This window comes from Haemaphysalis longicornis, unplaced genomic scaffold (assembly GCF_048455015.1).
Source record: "Haemaphysalis longicornis isolate Haplotype H1 unplaced genomic scaffold, Haemaphysalis longicornis Haplotype H1 scaffold_2, whole genome shotgun sequence".
NCBI classification, from domain to species: domain Eukaryota; kingdom Metazoa; phylum Arthropoda; class Arachnida; order Ixodida; family Ixodidae; genus Haemaphysalis; species Haemaphysalis longicornis.
The window spans coordinates 203,929,104-203,938,063 of record NW_027526295.1 but is presented as its reverse complement, the minus strand read 5'-3'; positions in this window follow the sequence as shown (position 1 = coordinate 203,938,063).

Here is an 8,960-nt window from a genome sequence, read left to right as displayed (position 1 = left end):
CCTGCACAGAACAACGGGGCTTTGGGGTAGTTTTAGACGACAATGACCGATCGACGCAAGCAACGGTGTCTTACGTGACCATATTTGTTGAGCGAGCACTCTCTTTCACGAAACGATTATTTTTTCCACGAATAGAATTAAGCCAGCTTCAACTACGGTCAAAAACAAACCAGAGGCAGAAAATGTCTTGCCATACGGTGGCGCCATTAGGTTAACTAACGGTAAACAAGGCTTCCCAATAGGCTGCAGAGCGGTTGGTTGCTCTGATGTCATTGCAGACCAATAAAACACACGATTTAGCGTGAAAATCAAAATTTTAAATCAGATTGAATAATTTCTCAATGAATAAAACATCGTTTCCATCGGGACAAGCCCTGATGACACTATAAAACACGAAATCTTTCGATTAAAACAAACTTGTATTTTGTTTTCATGAATCATTTAAGACTGCGTAAAAGTAACGAAAAAAAATGTGTTGGATGAGAATTCGTTAATACAATGAATGAACGGTTCTAATTACTTTACTAAATTTGTTATACGGTATAAAAAGCTTGTCCGTGCACCGATTTACTGATACCTGCCGTTATAGGCCCTTTAGGTGGGCTATTATAATTGAGTGCTAGTTCATTGAACTCAGAAGCGCACGACGGGTAGGATATATTGTGAGCATTCTTGATCACACTCCCGGCGGTAGAGAATTCCGGAGGATAACCCCGCGCTTCGTCTTCATCTGTACATAGTCATCAGCAATCGATGAACATTTCTTCCTTTTTTGCCGCCGATTCTCTCATCATCGAAGAAGGCTGCTGGAGGCTCCCCTGCGACGTCTTGGACTGCCACAAACTTTGCCAGTGCTTTTGTCTTTTGGGGGCACGAAGCTAGGCAACTGCCATGGGGATGTTTCTGATCAGGCTTTCTCGGTCCTCTTTATTTTTCTATTTCTCTCTTCAATCTACGTACTAACTTCTTTCTTCGACTAAATTGTTTTGCCTTATCTGGTTCTTTATAATGAAAAAAAAACCTTTTTGGCCGATCCCCCTGAGTGTGTATGCGCCCGTTTACGGGCCACCATGCGGCAGTGTTTCATCATCATCTACGGACATGATCATCATCATCGTGTGTTTGGGGTGCCTGCTGCTAGAACGCCTGAATAAACGCCGTTACTGGCTCTCATCTCTCAATATTAGGATCGCGAGCATGGACTATTCCCAAACGTTCCATTAGACAATGCCGCAGTGACAAATTGCACAGACTAGCGTGGACTGGAGGAAATAATTTTGGTGTTTTTCCTATTCCGCACTATTTTGCGATTGCCATTCTTCATCGTGCCGTGCACAAGCACCTCCAATATCTCCCGTAGAAATAATCTGGGCTTCTGCGCACGCTGGCCTGGAAGGGAATTAAGTTGCCCTCAGAATGAAGTTGCCCTCAGAGAACTCACAATCTGAGCTGGGGCGAGCTTTTCCCCTTACCATGGCACCAGATCTGCTGGGGGCCGGATGACCACGTACAATGAAATTACCACACATTACTTCAACTGTCGCCGTGTACGCACCCCGGGCACTGGCACATACCCAACTCACTATACAGCAAGAACACACACGGCTTCTACTACAGACGAATACATTTCCCGATCCCGCAAAATCCCAGTTGCTTCATCCAGCCATATCATCATCATCATCATAATCATCATCATAATCATCATCATCATCATCATCATCTCTACGCCCACTGCAGGGCAAAGGCGCCTCTCCCATTAATGGCGTATTCATGGCGTATCCAGCCGTGGGGTATCATTAATGGCGTATCCAGCCATATACCGTTAACCCAACTGTGCTGTCGGCCAGGCCATCGGCAACCGAGATGTGGGGATGCCCGAAAGACCCATGTCCAGAAATTACCTCGTCTGAGCAGTCAGAGGAGGCGTTGCGCTGCCCAGACCAGGAGGCTCCAGCTTCGCTGGTTGCTAGGGCGTCTGCGGTCGCCGCGCCGTCAAAACAGCGGCCACCATAGTCGACTAAGTGCAGTGCTCGACATAAATGTGTTTCTTCTTCTTCGTGACACCAACCTTTGTGGGTGTGTATACAGTTAAACCTGGATGTAACGAACCTCTTATGTAACAAATTATTGTATTTAACGAAGTTTTTCAATCCCCTATTGCAAACCCCGTTGAAGCCCATGTTCTTGCGACCTCGATGAGGAGGAAATAACTTTTATTGTTCATAATGAGATGGAGTGCCTTAAGCGCCCGATGGGGTGGCTTACTCTTCACGGGTTCCATATGCTTGTAGGGCTTCCTGGTCCCTCTGGATCAGCCGGAGCTGGTCTTCCAGGGCGGGGCTGGACAGAAAGATGTCCCGTAGCTCGTCAATGGTTGGGTAGTAGGGCGATTTGTTCTCGTATATTTCTGGGTACGTTCTGTCCCGGAGACAGAGGTGTGGAAAGAAGACTGCCTGGATTTTCCTGTACATCGCTTGAGGGGGGGGGGGGGGGGGGGTATCTGTGTAACTGGTAATAGGGTAGCGCTCGGGCCTGTCGATGTAACTAAACGTCGCGGTAGTTACCCTTGATGTAACGAAGTCGGCGAGCTAATAAGTCAGTTTTTTGCCCTTTTACTCAAAAAATGGACCGGAGAAATGAACTTCTTTAGTGAATACTAGTACTATACCGTAAGGAGCCAGCAGCAATGAAAACGTCTCGAATAGCCTAAACACGAAATTCGTCGTCTTGATGATGATGCTGAACGGATGAGCTAGCACCATCCCACGACTAATGTAGCAGTCACTCCTGGTTCTGCTTTTGTAGAGAGACACCACCCAACCTAGCAAAAGTAACTACCCTGCACGTTTTCTTTTTTTCGCCCGCACCGCAAACTACCGTGCGCTTCCACGGGTGAGCGCGATTTTGGTTGGATACTTAAGTTTTGAGGTGCTAGGCCATCCTGTCGGCGTGTAGTCGCGCGTCTCCACTTTCTATCTGTGTTATCGGTTCGTAGGTGATGAGCGTTGCGGCTAGAAAACTAAAAGTTGTGTCTTTTCAAGAAAACGCACAATTTTAAAGGGCATCACCGCTGGCGAGAAAGAAGAATGTTGCCGCCTTGTATAGTACCCGAGTTAGCACAATCTCAACAATCTTGTGTGCGGCAAAGAGCACCAACTTCGCAAAAAGGCACCCTTCTAGCGTACGTTCGGTTCTTGTAAAGTGTTAAGGCATTCAAAAGTGCCAAATGCAAAAGTGATACTTAAATTACGTTTGTTAATACGGTGATAAATAAACCTTGCTTCTTTGTATCGCTGTGTAGTGCCTGAGTTCGTGCAAAAGCAGGAGGCGCAAATCACGCAGTTTTTCAATGTGAAGTAAATCCATGAAGGATGAGTTAACCATTACTATAACGTCTAGCATTTTGGCTTCCCTTCTGCTTCATTCCCGCGAGCCTAATCCCCTCGAAACCGGCATGTAACGAAAACTTGGGTGTAACGCAAAATTGCGAACTGTTGCCAACTTCGTTACATCCAGGTTTAACCGTACTCCTAACACGCCTGTTTGTTGGCTTTAGCACAAGCCAGTCACCCGTTATGACTATCCGAGGAGGAAATTGAGCTATGGTGATGCCCAGCATGTGAGTTTGCTAAAATTACGGGGGAGGCTTAGAACCTTTTAACAATGGGAAGGCGAAAGCCATTTCTATTTGTCTCCTGTTGAACTTTAATTGAGCTTTGCTGCAGCGCTAGTTACATCTTTACCAACCTCATCCGAAGCTCAATCCGCTCGCTCGCCATCGCCAGGAGCCTCCTGCCCGCCCCTTGTAAAGAATGTTGGGCCGGACCGCGTAGAAAGTCACGAGCCTGGACTACTTCCTCGCAAATGCACACACACCAACTGTAATAACTGGATTGATGTACAAAGCGGCAAACTGCACGCGGAAATCACAGGGTGCGGATGATTGCGGACAAAGTCATGAAGGGAGTTGTACGCTCACAGATGGCGATCGCAGGGACTAGATGGTCTAGATGCGACGACTCGCGAGACGCAGTTCCCTGGCTGGCCACGGGGAGGTTACTGGAGTCGTTGTGAAGGTGTCTGGCTGGAAAACCACGTGATGGTGGCCGATGGCTAGCGGCGGGACGGAAGGGCTTAGGCCTGCGCCACGGTGAGGCATCGCTGCCCGCGCTCCACACCACCGGAACACCGCTCACTCCGACGGGCGCAACAGCTTCTTGTCGTCTCGTTGTCGGCCGTCGTCTCCTTGGAAGCTCGGGAGGTGGCTGGAACGGGAGAGCCGGCGACGATCCTCGGGCCTACACCGCGAGGGTGGCCGTATTGGTTGGTTGGTTGGTTGGTTCCTTATGTTATGGCGCGTACCCACGCGGGGGATTGGCCAAGAAGCTGCCTGTAATAATTAGGCTGTGACCCGGTTTATTTTAGACAGAAAAAAAAGAAGTACGAGAAAAAACATCGAGAGTAGAAAAAGAAATCTTTGGATAGAACAGGATTGTCAGGGAAAAAAAAAACTTGCGAATGAAGGCATAGCTATCTAGCAGGGCATCCGGCCTGTCGCCGCAACAAAGGAATGAAAGGCGATCACGACATCTCTGTGGCAATATCCTATGACGGAAGCACCCAGGGAAAGAATAACGGTTAAAGATAAAGGGAGATTCAGCCGATTAAACGTGTATTCAAGGTGCGTGCGTCGCATCGAGGAAAAGCTGCGGCAATTTAAAAGAAAGTGTTCTATTGTTTCAGGGGCCTTGCAGAAAGGGCATTGAGGAGATTGCTGCCTCCGAGAACGAACAGCTTCCCCTTCTTCTTCCTCGTACCTTGCGTCTTTTTCGTCTGCTACAGCCGTGGAGTTAGGTGGATTGGCCTCTGGATTTGTTGCTTGACACCTCATCACACCCCCGTCGGTGTACCGTCACCGCTCGGAGGCTAGTTGGCGGAGCTCCAGGCTGCCCTTCACCAAGGCAAACCATGTTCAGCCCCGGGCCGCGATGGCCTCATCTGGAATGAACATCGTTATCGATGCTACTCTGGACCAACACCGAATTGGCTTCGTCTGTCGTTGCCCAGCGTGACCCGACCACGACGGCTCTGTTGCTGAACATACACTCTCCCCGTTTACCACTGAGGCCGAGTGGCGTGGCATATTTCACTCACTTGGCCATCCTGTATACAATGTCGCTTCCCTACTGCCATCCCGTATTCGTTTTCTTACCGACTTTAAAACTGAGTACAACAAAGCCTTCTCTTCTTTTTTTTTTTTGTTTCTGGTGCCCTAACAGATGAACTGTTCTTCAATACAGATTTTATTCACCCATTCATTCTAAAGGATGAGGATTCACAATAGCCTAGTCCCGAAATGATACTTTTTGGGCCAATCCCCAGCGTATTTGCCACTCTGCGGCAGTAAGCGAACCATCCAATTTGTAGCATTTCATCGACATCGCATCCTATCGGCTACCAACGTGTCGCGCGGCACGCCCTGTGCCTTGAACGTACGCCCTACGCTCGTTGTTACTTCAAAGCTTCGATCCGGGAGCGATAATTATTCGACCAAGCCTTTTTCCTTAGCCCACATGGAGCCTAAACAGGTGTCTCGTCACCTTTACAGTTCCCCACAGCAACATGACGCCACTGCCGACAAGAAGAAGGGGACAACTGACATCAAGAGCAGGAGTCGACCGATGCGACGAAGCCAGGGCAAGCTGAGACCCCATTCCCCGAAAACAGTTAAGCGCCCTTCGTCGCTGAGTCCCGGTTCTCGAATGAGCCCCATGATCGCGACGGCTTCGGGCTCAGTCCATGGGAGCAAACCGACCTCCCCAGAAGGAAGCATCGCCGCCTCTCCGAAGCCGCCTGGCGGTCTCGATAGCACAGGTATTTACTTAGTGGGCTTGATGCATGCTTTATTCACTAAACTACGCGCGCAAACCAACAGTTATGTGAGTAACCCTCGCATCTTTTATACCGTGAGCATTATATTGGGCGTGTCGGGAAAATTTCTGGTGCCGCCGACTCGTGAAGACCGAGCGAAAGAACAGGTGACGACAGAGTGCATATGCAAAGGAGGACGTAAAGTCGTGCCCTGGCTGGCAGCGGCGAAGGACTCTGCAGCGGCATAGGTTGCGGTGGAGCTCCGCTCGCTAAGTCGAGGTGGTACCGGTTGGCTTTCTCTGCTCGCCGCGTCCGTGGCATGCTGTCTCGACGGGTTCTGGGACTCCTGACGCCTTTATATGTTCCGTAAAATGGGCTGTGTACGCAGCGCAGGTAGCTGAAAGTAAGGGAAGGGAATTATAGCAACGAAATGGCGATATGGGTGAATACCAGTAGGAGCGGCAATCAGCCAAAGCCGCTGCTAAAGCGAGCAACATTAGCACTGAGACGCGACGTACGGTCGGCACGGCAGTCGAGGCGTGTCCGAGAAACGTTGTGTCGCGGGCACGGGTCGCAGGCTTCCAAAGCCGCAGCGACGCGTGATCATCGAGCCGAGACTATGTGAACGAGGCTCGCGAGTTGGCGAGAAATACAGGTGCGCCACCACGTTTTGAGCTGGAATTTATCTACGACAAAAATGTAAATATCGCAAAGACAATTTCTCCAGTGCTAATAGTATAATGTAAGCATTGGCAATAAGTGGCTGTGAGTCGACGTTAGCATGCCGGTGAAGAAATGCGAATGAGTAGAGTGCTAGTGGAATTCCTGCTGCGATTAGTGATTTGGTCTCGCTCACAGTGAATTGTGTTACGTTTGTGTACGTAGATCAGGTTACCGTAAACGCCCTTGTTGTCACGCCCCATGGAGTACTCCTAACCGCGCGTGGCCGTTGTCGGTTTCTGCTGAAGGATGGTTTCATGTTTCCGTATACGCACATACCTGATAACTCAACGGCCGCATAGTCTATACGTTTCTTGGAAGTGACGGCCTGTTTACGAAAAGTTGCGTGCTCGGTTGCAGTAATGAGCTTTGCTGTGATCCTAGGCCTGAATTATGATCAAACATACGCGGAACATTTTTATCCCGCATAAATTCCACCTGCTAAAATTGTTTTCAGCCAAGGTTGTAGTACATTTATGGCTATGCAAAGAAGTCTCACAGCACACTAGTTGTATAATATACTATCATGAATATTATTTCATAGATTTCCAGAGCGGCCGTGTCTGATGATTCTAGATATAATGTTTGCGTTAAATAATGACTTGCATTAAATAATAACTCACGCACACACGTCTTTGGGTACAAAGTGAAGAGGAATTCTCAGCAATTGCAAATCCCATGGTCCATAAACGATTCCTCGTGCAGCTGTTAATCAATGATTCGCCCAGCACGATAATTCTCTATATAAGCAACATCGTAAAATGGTGAAGCGCATCGCAGGAAGAGGGGTGGGTGTAGAGGGGAACACTGAATTCGAAGGATTACCATCACATACACAACTCGGTTCAAGAAACGCTTGTACGATTTCATGCGTCGCAAGGAAGTTTCCTTGAAGACTAGCCAAAGACTTCAGCTAGCTTTAAAAACCACACACTTGACCATGTAACGCTTTCACGCCTTCTTGCTTGACTCCAGTCAATATACTACCACTTTGCTAGCCAATTCACCACCTTGTTCCCATCGTTTACCCCATAAGAAGTGCAACAGTTTCGCAAGTTAAGGGAAAGTCAGACTTAGCAAATACACTACGGTGCGCAGGGCAGCCGGCCGGAAATGAAAGCCTTCCTGTCCCACACCCGGCTAACAACGACAAGTCTTCTGGCGCTACAGCCCGTGAAGTCGCGCGGCCGAGCTCTCCTGGTACCGAAGGAGACGAGGTTGCCCAACGCAACTCCCTGTCATCACCACCGGCTTTTCCCATAGCACACCTGGGCCAGAGCTGCCGCCTGCTCATGTTTGAGTCGCCGCCGGTCGTGCACGCACCCGCCCTCAACCCGCACCCAGCGAGCCCGGTGAGTGTGGGCCTCACGCTCACCGGAGATCTCTATAGTGTCTATTCGCGATTTTTGTTTTCAGTTTTCCTATTTTTGTTGTTAGCATTGCCAATTCTTTTGCTTCAAGGGCAGGGTTCGATTCTGCCCGCGGCAGGTCGTTTTTACGATAAAGGCAAAAAACTGAAGTGCCGGTGCGTCGAGATTTGGCCGCACGTTTGCCTTAGCCCTCCGCATACATATGTACGGAGCACTTTATAGCCCGGGTATTCTTAGGCGCTTGAAACCCCCAACAACGCACGCTGCAGTCAATTTCTTACTTCACAAAGTGCAGGGGCTGGTGGCAGGTTCTTTCTTAAATTATTCTGTGGCGCATCGAATAGGCATGCGAGAACATTGATTTTATTTTTCGGTCTGAAATATTTTTTGTAAATGCGCTCACGCACTCCAGCGAATTTTCCCAAATGAAACCATTGCAGGCGTTGAGAACAATGGATTAGGGCTTAGTTTTTATTCAGGGAATGGGTAGTATTTATTTGTTTTCGGGGAAATCATTACAGCAAAGAAGAACAAGTGTCAGGTGCTGCGGTGGCCACGTCAAGCCGTTAGCACGTTCGAAGAAAGGAAGCACGGCAGCATAAAAGATGAATCAATACGTGTATTACATTGGTTAAGCGCGCGACTACCTTGCGCAAGTAAATTGTTGAACGTTGCGCTCGGGCACACCGCTGTCGCTGCGACCCGACGTGTGAGATTATCGACGCTTGGACGCCAGGCTCGCTGTACGGAGAAGTGTCTTGTTGGTCATGCGCGTAGTGGGCGGCTATCAGCTGCGAAAAAGAGATCTCTGTCTTTCATAAATTGCGATGTTTACAGTGGCGTGTGGAATGGTCAACTTAGGGCCACAAGAACACTGTCTGAATAATTCATTTGTGCGCCGCACGCCAGAAAGAATCTTTTACATCGAAACGGTTTTGGTAGCGTGAAATCGTCTCGCACTTTCTCTTTTCAACGAGCGGTAAAACTAATGGCCGCAAA